Raw genomic sequence first — 20,633 nt, 5'->3', positions numbered from 1 at the left:
TTGGGTGTTAGAGTATGTTGTCGTTGATGATGGTAACTCCTGTTAATCGCGTTGACAATGAGCGGGCGTTACACATGCCGCTCAGTACTTTTCTTAAAAGACCCATCTCAAAGGAAGTCGCCCGAGACACTTGTCTTAGAATGCTCATCCTCATTGTGACACACGTATGTGCCATAGGTAGCTCACTTAGGCCAGAGGACGTAGGGCTGGTGGAGGCTGACACCTTGTCTCCCCTTATAGTACATTTTGAGGCATTTTCAAACTAGTGGGTGTAAACATGATTTTGGCGAATGAACATATAGTGTCGTGGAACGTTCGTCCGGTATCTGATTGACACAAAATTTTGCGTGCTTTTATATTTCATAAGGACATACTTGACTTTTGAACCAAATGTCTTTATTCCCTTCAGAATCTCAACTTTTGAGATTAAAGCTCAGGGCCTTACTCGACCTTTTAATAAGCCTATTTGTGACGCTCATGTCTGCTCCTTGTTCCTATCTTACTTATGTCTTACTTCCTTTTTAATATGCACGTTATATGGAGAGTTGGATGATGCACTATCCTCCTCAGTCACATCATGACATTATTCTATTTTGAGCGTCGTGTGGTAGGATATGCGCCACGTAAGGGTTTTCGCTTTGCTTGTCTCGACAGGAGGGTCAGAATCTATTCTCTTCATAGTATGGTTTTCATACATGTCACTAGCAGAATTAAAAGAACTCAAGGAGCAACTGTAAATCTTGTTAGACAAGGGTTTCATCTTTCCTAACGTATCTCCTTGGAGTGCACCCGTGTTGTTTGACAATGTGAGATCCCACATTGTTTGGAGAGGGAAACAAGGCACCTTAGTGTCACCTCCCCCTAACAAATGCGTTTTAAAACCGTGAGACTGACGACAATACGTAACGGGGCAAAAGCGGACAATATGTACTAGCGGTGGGTTTCAGTTATTATAGTCAAGAAGATGGATGGATCAATGTATTTATGCATCGACTACAAGGAATTGAACAAAAGAACAGCGAAGAATAAGTACCCTATTTCCTGTATAGAAGATATGTTTGACCAACTCAATGAGGTGACAATGTTCTCCAATATATATCCTCGATTAGGCAACCACTAGATTAAGATTAGAGAGGGAGATGTGCCGAAGATAGCATTCAGAACGATGTACGACCATTATAAGTCTTATGTCATATGGACTCACCAATGTCCTTGTGGTATACATAGGATCAATGAATCGAGTATTCAAGGAGTATCTCACACGTCTGTCATTGTGTTCATAGATGACATCTTGGTGTACTCGAAAACGGATTAAGAATAGAAGGTATATCTCTAGAAAGTCCTTTTGATCTTGAGGGAAAAATAAGTTGTATCTAAGTTCTTCAAGTGAGAAGTTTGACTACGACAGGCTCATTCTTAGTGCTCGTTGTGTCAAAGGATGGGGCTTTAGTGGTCCCTGCAAAGGTGGAAGTTGTCACCAAGTGGGTTTGCGCGACTATAGTTACTAAGGTACATAGTTTCTTAGGACTGGTAGGGTACTATCAATAGTTCATACAAGATTTTGCCAAGATAACCTCATCACTCATGCAGTTAACTAGGAAAGGTGTTCCATTTATATGGAAAGAAACATGTAAGGCTAGCTTCCAAGATCTGAAATAAAGATTAGTGTCAATCCTGGTGCTCACGGTTCCAGATATTTCCTATGCTGTCAATTCTGTCTGCCAATTCTTGCATGCTTCTTCTGTAGATCACTTTCTTACTGTCAAACGTATTCTTCACTCTGCCAGAGGAACACTCCACTTTGGTTTTACCTTTCGTCCATCCACTGTTCCTAGTACGCTAGTCGCTTATTCAGATGCTGACTAGGTTGGTTGTCCCGATACTCATCATTCTACATCTGGCTTATGATGTCTCACATTGGTTGGGGAGGAGAACAAACCACCATTTATAAGGGTGTGGAAACCTTCCCCTAGCAGACGCATTTAAAGCCTTTAGGGGAAGCCCAAAAGGGAATATCTATTAGCGGTGGATCTAGGCCGTTACAAACGGTATCGAGCCAGGTCAACCTTGCTCTAATACCAACTGTAACGACCCGAAATTTTCTACTTAATTTAAGGTTGCTACTGTATACATATCCTAAACATTGAATGCGGAAGACTTCATTTAAATTAACACAACTATGGACTTACGTGTTTCGAAACATCGTTAAAACGACACAACAAAAGATTAAATAAATAAATAAGCGTTTAATTTAAAAACATCCTATCTAGCCTAAGCCTAAGAAAATAAATACCATTATCCTATGCATGTGTCATGGTCTTGAGTTGCGATAGGAATGCTTTGCCTTAACCTGAAAAATGTAGTAGCACGTAGCTTGAGTATTTAAAGAAATACTCACTAAGTGACTCCACTATAGGGGTTAAATGCAAGAACATGCAAATGCAATGACGGGACCTATCCTTTCAATCTATTTTCCTACAGTGTTGTCGTAACGGGTAATCTGGACGTGTACCATATCTCTACACACATCCCATACATGCGAGTATGGGCTCACCAGTCAATTCACACACCGCTGGGCCACTTTCCTTGTCGGGCGAGCATACTCTGGGAGCCCTTAGGCCGAACACCTGTTAGAACTAGTAACCGTTACGGCAGCGCTATACAAAACATAACGATCGTTGTCCTACCATTGGAGGTATGCGTTCGTACTCTTGTGATGGAATAGGGGAATCCCTCAAAATGCATGAGGTCCTCAATATTTCTACTTTTATCACTAATGAATATAACCCCGCTATCATCTTTCATGCTTAACATGTCATTTCTCATTTTTCAGTCTATGTATCATACATAATCCTAATGTGGTTACATTTCATTTCATTTATCATGATATCATGTCATTCATAACATGTTGTATACATACAATTTAGAAAACATAACATAACGCTCCATGCTTTTAACATGTCATTTCATAACGTGCAATTGATACAACAATTACCTCAATTGTCACACAAAACTATCATAGTCATATCGTTACGTGATCGTACCTTAGTCATATCATCACAGGAACATATCCTAACGCTATCGTTCTATCAATCTATTACAAACCTATCCCTTTCTACCCATATCCTAACCATATTCTTTCATCAATCTCTCCTATCCATAGCACTCCGGTATGTAACCTAACCTTAACGTTTCATGAACGTATCTTACTCCTATTGTTACATTTCGGTTTGTGCATCCTTCTCGTATCCTATCTCAAACATATCCTTGAACACATCATACCACATATTATAACATAACATAAACATAATATAAGCATACTGATTCACCGATAATTCACACATATCAATATATATGACATGTGCAAAACCACAGGCACGTGTCAACATCAAATATAACCATGTCGATAGTAAGGCCACTTACCTGTTTAGCTTAAGTTGTTGTCACGAATATATTTTTAATGAAAGTTCAATNATTACACAATCCAAGAACACTGAAAACATTTTTCCCCTGTAATCTCATTAAAAAGGAAAATGAACAAAAAAGGAAACAGCATCACCTATTATTTTTTTTTAATGGTAGATAAACGCTAATCCAATAGCACCAATTACCCCCAACAAAAAAAGAAAAAGAAAAGAAAAATAGCTCTGTCCATTTCTGTGTAGGGTTGGATATGTGGTACTTCCCGACACATGACTCACGCACATGGATCCACCAAACGGGCTCGTATATGTACCCCTGGGTCTAACTTGGTCGAGTTAAACACAATAACGCATCGTCAAACGCCACAATGCATGAGGTTCCCATAACATAACATAACAGGAAAGTATCCTAATGTACATGACATACGTAAATGCATGAGGTTCCCATGGATTAAAATCAAAATCATTTCGCTCTTCCTTTCATTCATGTCATAGCACACATGTGCGTCACGAATGCATAGTAATCATTATGACTTTCATATTGCATCATCATATAATCTATAACATGGCTTTACATGGCAAAGCATAGCATGACATATCATGGCATAATAGAACATCACATACATAACATAACGTAACATCATACGTTATCACATAGCATACATAACATTATGACGCAGGCAGGCTACTCACCAAATTATGGCCAAGTTATGAGAATTATGGCCAAGTTATGAGTTTTGGACTCCTTTTGATGATAGATTCATTGTGTAATTTCCTAGAACATAGATCATTTTGGTATTTCTTTTCTACCACAATTAAGAGATTGGTAATGAAATTAGTGTCATTTTGACGAAAAGTGAATTTAGAATTTCACTTGCTGAAATGGTTTCGAAACGATAATTTTACTTCTAGTGGGGTTGAATCTGTGCAATACCTCGAGACTAATATTGTAATAGCTCAAGTCTACCGCTAATAGATATTGTTCTCTTTGAGCTTTTCCTTCTGGGCTTCCTCTCAAGGTTTTAAAACGCCTCTCCAAGGGAGATGTTTCCACACCCTTATAAAGAATGCTTCATTCCCCTCTCCAACCGATGTGGGATCTCACAATCCATCTATCAAGTACTAAATGATAATCAATGCATACTAATTTCCTATCTTAACTTCCATGGTCATTCTAGCATTCACTATCATCTGNGGCGATTGAACCGTAGAACATACCAAGCATTGACTACATTGGCCTTGTACAACCAGGGAGGGGGGTGATTCTAGCCTGGTTGTAAAGGAAAGGAGAAAACAATAGAATGATGAGAAAAATGAATGATAAGAAAGTTTTAATGAGCCATTTCTTTAAAATATAAATAAATAAATAAACATGTCCACCCCAGTCTTGAGCCAAAGTGGCCAGGTAGAAACCAAATCTAACCTTTGGTTTCGAACAAAAGCCTGTTTCCTCAAACATCTTACACCTAAATTCTAAGAGGTAATTAACACAAAATCCAACTCCTTGCATCATAGATTTTCATCAATCACAACAACCATCTTCCTTCTTTAAAGCATTTCTAAATTCAGATAAAAATACCAGCGCAAAAATAGAAAGGGATATTTCATCTCTAGTCTCAAAATTACTAATTAGAGAAAACCAACCAATATCAAGTTAAATTTTAATATTCCTTCGAAGATGTCAGCAACAGTGAAAGAAGACTGTGTAAACACAACTATCAAGATCATGTGTGTCCATGCATACTGGCCAAACTGATATTTGTACATCTTCTTTTTTTAGAGTAAGAATGAACCACATAAAACCTGATCCAGTTGTTGCTAATGCAAAGAGATGTCCAAGGTATATTGCTAATTCAAATCCTCCAATCATCCAGATAGATGAATAGGCACGAATCAACATCGACTTGTATTTATTTCTATCATTAACAAGTAAATGGCTTCCATTTGACTTCAAATCCTCCGGAATCCCCTGAAAATTGGGGAGAGAGAGCTCAACCACTCATTAATTTTACAAAACCATTACACAATCCAAGAACACTGAAAACATTTTTCCCCTGTAATCTCATTAAAAAGGAAAATGAACAAAAAAGGAAACAGCATCACCTATTATTTTTTTTTAATGGTAGATAAACGCTAATCCAATAGCACCAATTACCCCCAACAAAAAAAGAAAAAGAAAAGAAAAATAGCTCTGTCCATTTCTGTGTAGGGTTGGATATGTGGTACTTCCCGACACATGACTCACGCACATGGATCCACCAAACGGGCTCGTATATGNTGTTATCTTACGTAAACCTAGAATGAATTTCATGACATAATCTCTCAAGCGGTTGAACCTTTTAGTACCCATCAAATTAATTAACCAATTGTTTAGACATATCCTTTAACAACTCTGAACGTAACCTACCACGCTGAAGAACTTAACCAACTTGAGATTCACTCACTGTGCATCACTAATTTAGTGTGATATCCACATTAAGGATGAGGCAAATAATCTCATGTTCCTTTGGTAAATATGAGAGGCAAATAATCTCATGTTCATTTGGTAAATATGAGGTAGGATGCTTACTTTTTCAGTTGCCTTAATACTCTAACTAGTTATCTCATCATAACATCATTAAACTTTACTAATCTTCATATATCATATAGCACATCCTTATACTATGACTGAGCTTTCCAAAGCTCTTTCCCGCACTCATGGTAAGTATGAGTTGTGCTTACATGTATTGAATCAGTCAAACTCAAAATTTTGAACAAACCTTCTACATTGTCAAAGTGAAGCAACATACAACTTTATATCTCTAGACAAACTACAATTTGTTCTTCATTTAAAATGGTTCACTAGACCACATTCTATAATATTCAATGTCTAAAGAAAATATTTTTATTCAACTAATACTCTTAATCTGAGAGTTTGGTATAACACTCACTATATAGAGGTATGAAGTTTGCTTAAGGGCTCATCTTGTTATCCTTTTTGTCTCTGATTAACCTCCGATTATCGATATGCATACTATTATGAAGCGGGTCTATAAAACCTCCTTGAATATCTTTTCATGAAAATTATTTAAGCAGTGATAAATTAGTGAGCCCAACACCATCACTCTAACTCACACAACTATGTCGAACTCAGAGAAAAACTTTTAACCTTGTCTTCTTGGTTTGTATGCTTGAGGGAACCCTTGTTTCTCATGAATGGGTGTTTTTTCTTTTTAATCACTATCTGGATTAGCTCTTAATGTTCAATATATCGTCGCGTGGGCCAATTCTTTCCTTTTAATGATCAGTGCTATTGCACTCTCTAACACAAATGCTAAGGAATGTGAAGTCTAGACTTAGTAACTCATGTGCCTATGGCTCGGTCTACCTCAACTCTACTAAATTGTCCATGCCATAATCTAAAAAATTTCAAGTAGATTCAAAGCTCAGATCTCGTGTTGATATTAATGTTGGAATAACTTAGGTATAACATTCACCCTTAATTTAAACCTTCCTACTTTCTTGGAGGTGACTTGTTTTCTTCCTTTAACTAGATCATGACTTGATCAGTCTTTATGTGTTACTTTATCTTTTAAGTCACTGACTCCAAATCTTGCTAAAGTATCCAATCATTGACCACTTTGCTCCTACAATCGTGGTGTATAAACATTCCCAATAAGAGTGTTATTTCCTCCAATTTCTTTGTAACACTAAGGAGTGACTTAACATAACTTTCTTCTAAAACTAATATTCCAAAAGCATAATAGTTATTCTTATATGTCGTAAAAGTCAAGATATTTAAGAATTAGTTTCATATACACATCTTGTCACTTTGTATTCATAACAAACCTTGATTCCTCATTAAGTTATAAAAGGTCTTTAGGAGTAGTTTCCTCATTTTTCTTTAGGAGTAGTTTCCTCATTTTTCTTATCGTTCATACCTCAAACATGTTCTAATACCTTCCTGTTCTAATAACATTAAGATCATAAATGAGTCTCATAAAAAATTTCTTTAATATTTCGGATCCTTTAAAATCTTGAAAACATTTTATAATTCTTATAGGGGTATGTTGGTCATTTAACACCTCAAATCTTTGCTCTTGTGTGTAGCCTTTTACAACCAATCTTGCTTTGTATTTATCAACTTCTCCAGACTCATTTACCTTGATCTTATAAATCCATTTCACTCCTATTTTCATTACTCTAGCCCATAAAACCACCAAGTTCCATGTTTGATTTTTTTCAATGGATTTGATTTCCTTATCCATAGCCAATCTCGATTTTGGGTTTTTGACAGCTTCCTCAAAATTCACAAGATCTGATATCATCAACAATGCCATATTTTCTTCATCCTCTTCAGATAAGCCTTCACTGGAATTATAATCTGCTAACTATATAGGTGTATGTCAATTACTCCCCTCCCTTATTGTCAAATATGGTGCAATAGCTACTTGAAAAAAAAAATTTAGCAACTGGTTCAGTCATTTCTTTTGTGATTTCCCCTTCTTCGTTTTCAGCAATTGGTTCATTTGTTTCAACAACCAGTCTAGTCGTTTCCTCCGTGATTTCTTCTTCTTCGGTTGTGTTCTTATCAATTTCAATATTTTCCCCTAGTCCAATTTTGTTTCACCTTAAAAAAGTTTCCAATCCCATTCACGATCTTCTTCGAAAGCTACATTACGATTTACTATAATTTGATTTGTAGTTGGATCAATCATTCTATAGCCTTTGGATTCGCTGCTGACTCCAAATAAAACATGTTACACTTTATTTTCAAGTTTGTTTCTCTTGGCATATGGAATATATACATGTCCACACATCCAAAAACTCTGAAATAATCTACTAATGGTTTCATTCTGCTCCAAGCCTCTTCTGGTGCCATGTCTTTTATTGAGGTTGTGGTCAATTGTCTTTCACTCCATGTTGTTTGCAAAAATCGTTGAATTTTGTAGAGTTGAATTCTCCTCCTCTATTTGTCCTTAAACATTTTATAGGCATTCCAATTTCCTTTTCCACCATTGTTTTGAAACATTTGAAATGATAAAATGTTTCTGATTTTTCGACGAAAAAATAACTCCATGCCTTCCTTGAAAAATCATCTATAAAGCACAAGTACTTTTTATGGCCACTTGAAGTTTGTGAAATTGGACCACATAAATCTGCATGAACAAGACCCAATTTTTCCGTTTCTCTCCATTTACCCATTTTTTAGAAATGGAGTCCAACGTTGCTTGCCTTTCATACATGCCTCACAGGTGGTGTTTGAAGCTACAATTTACTGCAGGCCTTCCACCATGTTTTTGTGTTCCAAGGTGCACAAGCCTTTGTAGCCGAGATGACCATAACGATGGTGCCAAAGTGTTGACTGATCCGTATTTGAAACTTGGAGGCATCTTCCTTAATTTTTTGTTGTAGATGGTTCAGTACGCAAAATAAACAGCCAATTTGTGCTCATAATTGACTCTGCTATTTTTCGTTTTTGTGGATGATAAAATGCTACATACACCATCTTTGAATAACACTACTATTCTTTTTCATGTAGTTGTCCAACGCTCAAGAGATTAATTTTGAGTTCAGGTTCCCAATACACATTACCCAATACACATTACTAATAGTATAACGAACCCCATGTAATGTTAATTGTACTACACCCTTTCCCTTGTTAAGCTTGAAAACATACGTTCACTTGCACACATATGGTGAGCAACCAGAATTTAAGAACCAAGCATCACTCCTTTTTGTTTCATGTCCTTCCATATGAGCCATTAACGACATCTCATCCTCTTCTTCTAGCCCTGCATAATTTAATTTAAAATTCTTCTTTGGACATTCATATTGAAAATGACCTAAGTCATGACACCTATAACACTCAATAGTTGCTTTGTTGAAAGTTGATCTTCCTCTTCCGCGTCCACTTGCCCCTGTAAGTTCCTCTTCCTCTGTTACTTATTTCCATTCGACCTTTGACTTTTAGAACTTTCTCCTCTCCATTATTGCTGGATCTTCGAAATTTTTGTTTATGCACCACTAGGGAACACTTTTTAATTCATCATTGGACATGTTATCAGTATCTTTGGATTCCTCAACGGATACTACAATGTAAGTAAATTTTTCAGTCAAGGGATGCATAAGTTTTTTCTACAATTTTCTTATCAGGCATATCTTCNCCTTCCTTGAAAAATCATCTATAAAGCACAAGTACTTCTTATGGCCACTTGAAGTTTGTGAAATTGGACCACATAAATCTGCATGAACAAGACCCAATTTTTCAGTTTCTCTCCATTTACCCATTTTTTAGAAATGGAGTCCAACGTTGCTTGCCTTTCATACATGCCTCACAGGTGGTGTTTGAAGCTACAATTTACTGCAGGCCTTCCACCATGTTTTTGTGTTCCAAGGTGCACAAGCCTTTGTAGCCGAGATGACCATAACGATGGTGCCAAAGTGTTGACTGATCCGTATTTGAAACATGGAGGCATCTTCCTTAATTTTTTGTTGTAGATGGTTCAGTACACAAAATAAACAGCCGATTTGCGCTCATAATTGACTCTGCTATTTTTCGTTTTTGTGGATGATAAAATGCTACATACACCATCTTTGAATAACACTACTATTTCTTTTTCATGTAGTTGTCCAACGTTCAAGAGATTAATTTTGAGTTCAGGTTCCCAATACACATTACCCAATACACATTTCTAATAGTATAACGAACCCCATGCAATGTTAATTTTACTACACCCTTTCCCTTGTTAAGCTTGAAAACATACGTTCACTTGCACACATATGGTGAGCAACCAGAATTTAAGAACCAAGCATCACTCCTTTTTGTTTCATGTCCTTCCATATGAGCCATTAACGACATCTCATCCTCTTCTTCTAGCCCTGCATAATTTAATTTAAAATTCTTCTTTGGACATTCATATTGAAAATGACCTAAGTCATGACACCTATAACACTCAATAGTTGCTTTGTTGAAAGTTGATCTTCCTCTTCCGCGTCCACTTGCCCCTGTAAGTTCCTCTTCCTCTGTTACTTATTTCCATTCGACCTTTGACTTTTAGAACTTTCTCCTCTCCATTATTGCTGGATCTTCGAAATTTTTGTTTATGCACCACTAGGGAACACTTTTTAATTCATCATTGGACATGTTATCAGTATCTTTGGATTCCTCAACGGATACTACAATGTAAGTAAATTTTTCAGTCAAGGGATGCATAAGTTTTTTCTACAATTTTCTTATCAGGCATATCTTCTCCATTGCTTCTATCTTGTTGGAGATTATGATTACTCTTGCAAAATAATTTTTGATACTTTAAGAGGATCTCAAATTCTCTCCTTAATGCATTAAGAATAGATTTCTTAACTTTTTAGTTTTCATCAAATTTTTACTTCATTGAGTCCCAAACAATCTTGGCTATGCGACCAAGTAAAGCATCACCTTTTCCAAGCACTTTTGTGCCTCAGTCAGCATTGTTCCTTTCTCTAGTTCTGAGAAACCAATGTTTACCACACTCCATAGACCCTTTGCTCTGAGTAAATTTTCCATAAGCTCCCTCCAATGATCATAATGATCATCGAAGTGAGGGATCTTCGTTAAAGTTTTGTATTCGTTAAAGTGACAGAAACATAAACAATTAGACTTTCAAGTGATGATATTATCAAAATATTGAACTTGGCTTCTATAGCTTTACAAATAATGAGAAATAGAAACTAAGCACAAATCTTGCAAAAGAGTTAAACTAAATACCAAAAAAATACTCTAACTATCCAAAAGAAACTATCTTTATTTACCTATTTTTGACATAATCAAATTCTTCTAGCATTGTTTGCATTTGCATGGCTACTTATAGTGGGTCATGAACAGAGCGACGGAGACTGTGACACGTGAATAGGGTAGACTCATGTTAAATTCCTAGTCTTAGGTTAGAATAGGGTTTTTTTTTTCATTTCATTGTTTTAAATTATTTTTTATTTTTTCTAAATTTAAGTATTTCGTATTTAAACACGTAAGACAGTGACTGTGTTTTCCAGAGAAGAGGACGTTTTAAATGTTTTTGAGATTTATATTATAGATGATGTTTTCTTTTAAGAGTTATAATTTAAGGTCGTTACAATTGGTATCAAAGCTATAGGTTTTAGATTTTGTGGACGACTTTATGATGTATAGAATAGCCTACAATGTAGGCTTGACACATTCCATGGTCCTGACGAGTGACAAGCAGGAATGCTCACTACTATATTACATCGACCTCTGAAAAATATATTATTTGTAAACACACGAGAGAAAAAGGAATGCAATTCCGAATTTCGTTGTTGGGGAACAAACCCATATCATCTGGTTCACCAATACCGAATTTCGAGTTCAATTAAAACTATCCAAAAGAAAATTAAAATCGTTGCTGCGGGGGACCAAACTCGTAGGAATACTCACCCCTCTACAACGACGACTTTCGAAAAATGTAATATTTGTTAACATACCAGATTTTATCAATCGCCGTTACAAAAAGTAATCCAATTTTGAATCCGATTAAAATTGTCAAAACAAGATTAAACTTGTTGTTTCGGATCGAACTCAGGTCACTCGAGTGACAAGCAGGAATGCTCACCCATGTACTACAACGACCACTGGAACATAATAACTCGAGCAACAAGCGGAAGTACTCACCACCGTACCACTACAACGACCTCTGAAAACATATTATTTGTTAACACACAAGATTTCATAAACCATATTTTAGGAAAAGCCATCCAGTTCCAGTTCCGACTTTCGTCAAACTACCGCTGTTGGGGGATCGAACCCAAACTACCAGCACGACAGGTTCGCCGCTGTCCACCGTTAAAACTACCACAAAAAATAAAATTAAAATCGACGATGCCGGGGATCGAACCCGGGTCGCCTGCGTGACAGGCAGGAATACTCACCACTATACTACAACGACGCATAAAAAATGAACTGTTTGTTCACGCTCCAGATTTTACCAATCGTCTTTAGAAAAAGTGACCCATTGTTAACGCTCTCGATTTTATCGATCGGAGATTCGAAACAAGTAATCCAATTTCAAGCCCAGTGAAAATTGTCAAAAGAAAATTAAACTTATTATTGTCGGGGCTCAAACTCATCTCTCTCTAGTGACAAGCGGGAATGATCACTACCGTATTACGTCGACCTCTGAAAAATATATTATTTGTCAACACACGAGTGAAAAAGGAATGCAATTCCGAATTTCGTTGTTGGGGAACAAACCCAAATCATCCGGTTCACCACTACCGAATTTCGAGTTCAATTAAAACTATCCAAAAGAAAATTAAAATCGTCGCTGTGGGGGATCAAACTCGCGGGAATACTCACCCCTCTACAACGACGACATTCGAAAAATGTAATATTTGTTAACATACCAGATTTTATCAATCGCTGTTACAAAAAGTAATCCAATTTTAAATCCAATTAAAATTGTCAAAACAAGATTAAACTTGTTGTTTCGGATCGAACTCAGGTCACTCGAGTGAAAAAGAAATCCAATTTTGAATCCGATTAAAATTGTCAAAACAAGATTAAACTTGTTGTTTCGGATCGAACTCAGGTCACTCGAGTGACAAGCAGGAATGCTCACCCATGTACTACAACGACCTCTAGAACATAATAACTCGAGCAACAAGCGGAAGTACTCACCATCGTACCACTACAACGACCTCTGAAAACATATTATTTGTTAACACACAAGATTTCATAAACCATATTTTAGGAAAAGCCATCCAGCTCGAGTTCCGACTTTCGTCAAACTACCGTTGTTGGGGGATCGAACCCAAACTACCGACACGACAGGTTCGCCGCTGTCCACCGTTAAAACTACCACAAAAAATAAAATTAAAATCGCCGTTGCCGGAGATCAAACCCGGGTCACCTGCGTGATAGGCAGGAATACTCACCACTATACTACAACGACGCATAAAAAATGAACTGTTTGTTCACGCTCCAGATTTTACCAATTGTCTTTAGAGAAAGTGACCCATTGTGAACGCTCTCGATTTTATCGATCGGAGATTCGGAACAAGTAATCCATTTTCAAGCCCAGTGAAAATTGTCAAAAGAAAAATAAACTTATTATTGTCGGGGGTTCAAACTCAGGTCTCTTGAGTGACAAGCGGGAATGATCATTACCGTATTACATCAACCTCTGAAAAATATATTATTTGTCACACACGAGAGAAAAAGGAATGCAATTCCGAATTTCGTTGTTGGGGAACAAACCCAAATCATCCGGTTCACCACTACCGAATTTCTAGTTGAATTAAAACTCTCCAGAAGAAAATTAAAATCGTCGCTGCGGGGGACCAAACTTGCAGGAATACTCACCCCTCTACAACGACGACTTTCGAAAAATGTAATATTTGTGAACATACCAGATTTTATCAATCGCCGTTACAAAAAGTAATCCAATTTTGAATCCGATTAAAATTGTCAAAAAAGATTAACCTTGTTGTTTCGGATCGAACTCAGGTCACTCGAGTGACAAGCAGGAATGCTCACCCATGTACTACAACGACCACGGGAACATAATAACTCGAGCAACAAGCGGAAGTACTCACCACCGTACCACTACAACGACCTCTGAAAACATATTATTTGTTAACACACAAGATTTCATAAACCATATTTTAGGACAAGCCATCCAGTTCCACGACTTTCGAAAAATGTAATATTTGTTAACATACCAGATTTTATCAATCGCCGTTACAAAAAGTAATCCAATTTTGAATCCGATTAAAATTGTCAAAACAAGATTAAACTTGTTGTTTTGGATCGAACTCAGGTCACTCGAGTGACAAGCAGGAATGCTCACCCATGTACTACAACGACCTCTGGAACATAATAACTCGAGCAACAAGTGGAAGTACCCACCACCGTACCACTACAACGACCTCTGAAAACATATTCTTTGTTAACACACAAGATTTCATAAACCATATTTTAGAAAAAGCCATCCAGTTCCAGTTTTGACTTTCATCAAACTACCGTTGTTGGGGGATCGAACCCAAACTACCGGCACGACACGTTCGCCGGTGTCCACCGTTAAAACTACCACAAAAAATAAAATTAAAATCGCCGTTGCCGGGGATCGAACCCGGGTCACCTGCGTGACAGGCAGGAATACTCACCACTATACTACAACGACTCATAAAAATTGAACTGTTTGTTCACGCTCCAGATTTTACCAATCGTCTTAAGAAAAAGTGACCCATTGTTAACGCTCTCAATTTTATCGATCGGAGATTCGTTACAAGTAATCCAATTTCAAGCCCAATGAAAATTGTCAAAAGAAAATTAAACTTATTATTGTCGGGGTTCAAACTTAGGTCTCTCGAGTGACAAGCGGGAATGATCACTACCGTATTACATCGACCTCTGAAAAATATATTATTTGTCAACACACGAGAGAAAAAGGATTGAAATTCCGAATTTCGTTGTTGGGGAACAAACCCAAATCATCCGGTTCACCACTACCGAATTTCGAGTTCAATTAAAACTATCCAGAAGAAAATTAAAATCATCGCAGCGGGGGATCAAACTCGCGGGAATACTCACCCCTCTACAACGACGACTTTCGAAAAATGTAATATTTGTTAACATACCAGATTTTATCAATCGCCGTTACAAAAAGTAATCCAATTTTTAATCCGATTAAAATTGTCAAAACAAGATTAAAATTGTTGTTTCGGATCGAACTCAGGTCACTCGAGTGACAAGCAACAATGCTCACCCATGTACAATAACAACCTCTAGAACATAATAACTCGAGCAACAAGCGGAAGCACTTACCACCGTACCACTACAACGACCTCTGAAAACATATTATTTGTTAACACACAAGATTTCATAAACCATATTTTAGGACGAGCCATCCAGTTCCAGTTCAAGTTTCGACTTTCGTGAAAGTACCGTTGTTGGGGGATCGAACCCAAACTACAGGCACGACACGTTCGCCGCTGTCCACCGTTAAAACTACCACAAAAAATAAAATTAAAATCGCCGTTGCCGAGGATCGAACTCGGGTCACCTGCGTGACAGGCAGGAATACTCACCACTATACTACAACGACTCGTAAAAAATGAATAGTTTGTTCACGCTCCAGATTTTACCAATCGTCTTTAGAAAAAGTGACCCATTGTTAACGCTCTCGATTTTATCGATCGGAGATTCGGAACAAGTAATCCAATTTCAAGCCCAGTGAAAATTGTCAAAAGAAAATTAAACTTATTATTGTCGGGGTTCAAACTCAGGTCTCTCGAGTGGCAAGCGGGAATGATCACTACCGTATTACATCGACCTCTGAAAAATATATTATTTGTCAACACACAAGAGAAAAAGGAATGCAATTCCGAATTTCGTTGTTGGGGAACAAACCCAAATCATCCGGTTCACCACTACCGAATTTCGAGTTCAATTAAAACTATCCAAAAGAAAATTAAAATCGTCGCTGCGGGGGATCAAACTCGCGGGAATACTCACCCCTCTACAACGACGACTTTCGAAAAATGTAATATTTGTTAACATATCAGATTTTATCAATCGCCGTTACAAAAAGTAATCCAATTTTGAATCCGATTAAAATTGTCAAAACAAGATTAAACTTGTTGTTTCAGATCGAACTCAGGTCACTCGAGTGACAAGCAGGAATGCTCACCCATGTACTACAACGACCTCTGGAACATAATAACTCGAGCAACAAACGGAAGTACTCACCACCGTACCACTACAACGACCTCTGAAAACATATTATTTGTTAACACACAAGATTTCATAAACCATATTTTAGGAAAAGCCATCCAGTTCCAGTTCCAGTTCCGACTTTCGTCAAACTACCGTTGTTGGGGGATCGAACCCAAACTACAGGCACGACAGGTTCGCCGCTGTCCACCGTTAAAACTACCACAAAAAATAAAATTAAAATCGCGGTTGTCGGGGATCGAACCCGGGTCACCTGCGTGACAGGCAGGAATACTCACCAGTATACTACAACGACTCATAAAAAACGAACTGTTTGTTCACGCTCAAGATTTGACCAATCGTCTTTAGAAAAAGTGACCCATTGTTAACGCTCTCGATTTTATCGATCGGAGATTCGGAACAAGTTATCCAATTTCAAGCCCAGTGAAAATAGTCAAAAGAAAATTAAAATTATTATTGTCGGGGTTCAAACTCAGGTCTCTCGAGTGACAAGCGGAAATGATCACTACCGTATTACATCGACCTCTGAAAAATATATTATTTGTAAACACACGAGAGAAAAAGGAATGCAATTCCGAATTTCGTTGTTGGGGAACAAACCCAAATCATCCGGTTCACCACTACCGAATTTTGAGTTCAATTAAAACTATCGAAAAGAAAATTAAAATCGTCGCTGCGGGGGATCAAACTCGCGGGAATACTCACCCCTCTACAACGACGACTTTCGAAAAATGTAATATTTGTTAACATACTAGATTTTATCAATCGCCGTTTCAAAAAGTAATCCAATTTTCAATCCGATTAAAATTGTCAAAACAGAATTAAACTTGTTGTTTCAGATCGAACTCAGGTCACTCGAGTGACAAGCAGGAATGCTCACCCATGTACTACAACGACCTCTGGAACATAATAACTCGAGCAACAAGCGGAAGAACTCACCACATCGACCTCTGAAAACATATTATTTGTTAACACACAAGATTTCATAAACCATATTTTAGGAAAAGCCATCCAGTTCCAGTTCCGACTTTCGTCAAACTACCTTGTTTGGGGATCGAACCCAAACTACCGGCACGACAGGTTCGCCGCTGTCCACCGTTAAAACTACCACAAAAAATAAAATTAAAATCGTCGTTGTCGGGGATCGAACCCGGGTCACCTACGTGACAGGCAAGAATACTCACCACTATACTACAACGACTCATAAAAAACGAACAGTTTGTTCACGCTCCAGATTTTACCAATCGTCTTTAGAAAAAGTGACCCATTGTTAACGTTCTCGATTTTATCGATCGAAGATTTGGAACAAGTAATCCAATTTCAAATCTAGTGAAAATTGTCAAAAGAAAATTAAACTTATTATTGTCGGGGTTCAAACTCAGGTCTCTCGAGTGACAAGCGGGAATGATCACTACCGTATTACATCGACCTCTGAAAAATATATTATTTGTCAACACACGAGAGAAAAAGGAATGCAATTCCGAATTTCGTTGTTGGGGAACAAACCCAATCATCTCGTTCACCACTACCGAATTTCGACTTGAACGAAAACTATCCAAAAGAAAATTAAAAACGTCCCTGCGGGGGATCAAACTCGCGGGAATACTCACCACTCTACAACGACGACTTTCAAAAAATGTAATATTTGTGAACACACCAGATTTTATCAATGGTGGTTACAAAAATTTTGCAAAATAGATAAACTAAATACCGACAAATAATCTAACTACTCAAAAGAAACTATCTTTACTTAACTATTTTTTATATAATCAAATTCTTCTAATAGTGATTAAATTTGCATGGTCCCTTCTAATGGGTCATGGATAGAGACTGTGGCTAGTATATAGGGGAGACTCATATTTAAATTTCTAGTCTTAGGTTAGAATAGGTTTTTTTTTGCATTTCATCCTTTTAAATTATTTTGTATTTATTTTTATTTTTTCTAAATTTAAGTATTTCGTATTTAAACACATAAAACCGTGACTGTGTTTTTCAGAGAAGTGGACGTTTTAAATGTTTTCGAGATTTATATTATAGATGAGGTTTTCTTTTAAGAGTTATAATTTAAGGTCATTAGAATTGATATCAGATATCTAGGTTTCAGATTTTGTGGACTACTTTACGCTGTATAGAATAGCCTACGATGTAGGCTTGACACGTTCCATGGTCACAACGTTGATGCTTTGTCACCATCAGATATGTCTTGCATAAGACAAGAAAATAGAAACATTTTTTAAGGCCCCCCTGTAAGGGGGACGGAGGCATTGCAACTCTGAGACCCTAGCACAAGCCTTGTGCTACTATATTTTTCATATAAAGGCAGGATAGAGGAATCACAACTCTGAGACCCCTTGCGCTACAGCATTTTTCATATAAAGGTAGGATGGAGGCATTGCAACTTTGAAACCCCTTGTGCTACTACATTTTTCATATAAATGCAGGACAAATGCATCGGAACTCTGAGACCATGGCATAAGTCTTGTGCTACTACATTTTTCATATAAAGGCAGGGTGCCCCTGTAAGGCTAATGGAGGCATCGCAACTTTAGGATAAGTAAAAATTTAGGGTCGTTACATGAGCTATTCCGATAGTTTTTTTTACACATTATCTTTATTTTAATAGTAAATTTAGTGGGTGTTTGAATAGTTGATAGTTTCTTCTACGGAGAAACTATAAATACCTTCCAATTATTAGGTAGAAGGCAGATTTGATGAATGAAATTTAGCTCTAAAATTGAGACTTTCACCCTTGGAAATTTGAGCATCATTTTGTCATTTCTAAGTTTCATGCACTTCTTGTGGTAGATTGCATCTGAGTTATTCAATAAAGTCTTGATCAAGTTCGATGGTTGAATGGCTCAATTTAGAACAAGGTTCCAAATATCTTTGATCTTAAGAGGTAATATTATTCTAGCCATCTCTCGGTTGATCCGAATTTTGTATGAGAAGGTGTTAATTTCTTTGTGTAAAGGGTTCTTGCTTCAACAAAAGCTTGGAATGTTGGGTTGAGAATTAGGGTTGTCTTATCTCCTTTCTTGGTCAAGAATTAGCTCAAGTTAGAAAAACTCTACACCAAGTTCTTCACGCAACTTCTAAAATGATTCTGCCTGCAACCTGCAACCTGCAACCTGCGTACGACCTGCGCCCGCTCTATAACCAGAAACAAACCTATAAACCCATGGCCCAATCCCAGCTTGACCCAAAACCCAATAATCAACCTACTAGCCCAAACTCATCTGTGAACCAGCCCGCGACCAACGCCACGCCGCGTACCTGTAGTCAACGACCCGTAAGCCAACAAGAATCGCGACGCAAACAAGAACTTCGACCCACACCTCGACTTGAGATGTCAGCGTTGTCGTGTTCGGCTCAGATATTGGCACATGTCAAGTTGCAGTGCAAGCAGCCCTTCGGCTTGACTGGATTGGACGGTGCAGCGGTGGCTATTCGGCTCGATTTTCCAATTTTTGCCTGATTTCCACCGTTTCACTCTCTAGGACCTGTTTTCGACCTCGATTAAGGTAATTGAGGTCATTTTAGAGCTGTATTTCACATTATTAATTGGATTTTTAATTTAATTATGAAATACTAATAGAAAGTGACGAACAATGTGATAGGAAACAAACCCGGGTAACTTTTGTAGCAGCGAGGAACGGGAGCTTACGTTTAGCATAATTAAGGAGAACTCCAACTAAGACTAACCAAGTAAGTGGTCTTACTATAAGATAAGCTAGAAATTGTATGTGTTACAATTTATGATGTATGAGTTGTATCGTAGGATGTCGTATACTAGTATATAATGATGTATGAGTATATGAAGTATGAGTATATGGTGATGTATGGGTTATGATGCTTGATAATGTGCGTAATATATATATTTCGATGAATGACGTACTTGATGTGCTTGATGCAGTATATGGCAATATGATGATTATGATGATTGCATGACGTTTGTCTTAATATGTTGATATTTTTCATATTAAGCATGATATATGATGATGAGTCTCATATTGCATCATGTCGATAGACCGACATAGGACACAACCCTAAGAGCATGAAAATGATATTAATATAAATGAGCTTGTGTTACTTAATGTAACATAGAGATGATACTAGAGGGTCGTATCATTAGAGATTATAAGATGGAAACTAGAGGCCTCATGCATGTTATTTGTTCATAAGCGGGATACTTCCTCAGAGATGATGAGTGTGGACGCGCACGGTATGATAATAAGGGTATTCATGGATAGCATGACACTAAGGGGTTCCGTTGACCTCCGGACGTCGCTATAGATTAGCTTAATTAGAGAGGGTCCAGGCGCGTGCGAGCCCCCTGGAGATTCACACTTGCAAATGTGGGTCGTGTGTAGGGAAGTACTATACATCCATATTAGTTTGAGACTAGAGGCCACCCCTAGAGAACAGAGATAGGTCCGAAGAGCATGATTGCATGTGTTTGTTAGGTTTTGACACAAGAATAACTAAGTTAGAAACATAAACAATTG

General features: G+C 37.5%; 5 non-coding genes across 5 annotated transcripts; all 5 read right to left on the bottom strand.

Moving 5' to 3' along the window:
- Nucleotides 1–12,268: 12,268 nt before the first annotated feature.
- TRNAD-GUC lies at nucleotides 12,269–12,340 on the bottom strand. The gene has a single exon. It is a non-coding gene; the product is annotated as a tRNA-Asp (tRNA).
- A 933-nt stretch (nucleotides 12,341–13,273) lies between these two features.
- Nucleotides 13,274–13,345, bottom strand: TRNAD-AUC. Its single transcript has one exon. It is a non-coding gene; the product is annotated as a tRNA-Asp (tRNA).
- Nucleotides 13,346–14,503: 1,158 nt separating this feature from the next.
- TRNAD-GUC lies at nucleotides 14,504–14,575 on the bottom strand. Its single transcript has one exon. It is a non-coding gene; the product is annotated as a tRNA-Asp (tRNA).
- An 852-nt stretch (nucleotides 14,576–15,427) lies between these two features.
- Nucleotides 15,428–15,499, bottom strand: TRNAD-GUC. The gene has a single exon. It is a non-coding gene; the product is annotated as a tRNA-Asp (tRNA).
- Nucleotides 15,500–17,257: 1,758 nt separating this feature from the next.
- TRNAD-GUC lies at nucleotides 17,258–17,329 on the bottom strand. Its single transcript has one exon. It is a non-coding gene; the product is annotated as a tRNA-Asp (tRNA).
- Between the last annotated feature and the right edge of the window lie 3,304 nt (nucleotides 17,330–20,633).

This window comes from Cucurbita moschata, unplaced genomic scaffold (assembly GCF_002738365.1).
Source record: "Cucurbita moschata cultivar Rifu unplaced genomic scaffold, Cmos_1.0 Cmo_Scf00091, whole genome shotgun sequence".
In the NCBI taxonomy this organism is placed as follows: domain Eukaryota; kingdom Viridiplantae; phylum Streptophyta; class Magnoliopsida; order Cucurbitales; family Cucurbitaceae; genus Cucurbita; species Cucurbita moschata.
This window is presented reverse-complemented; position numbering and strand designations above follow the sequence as displayed.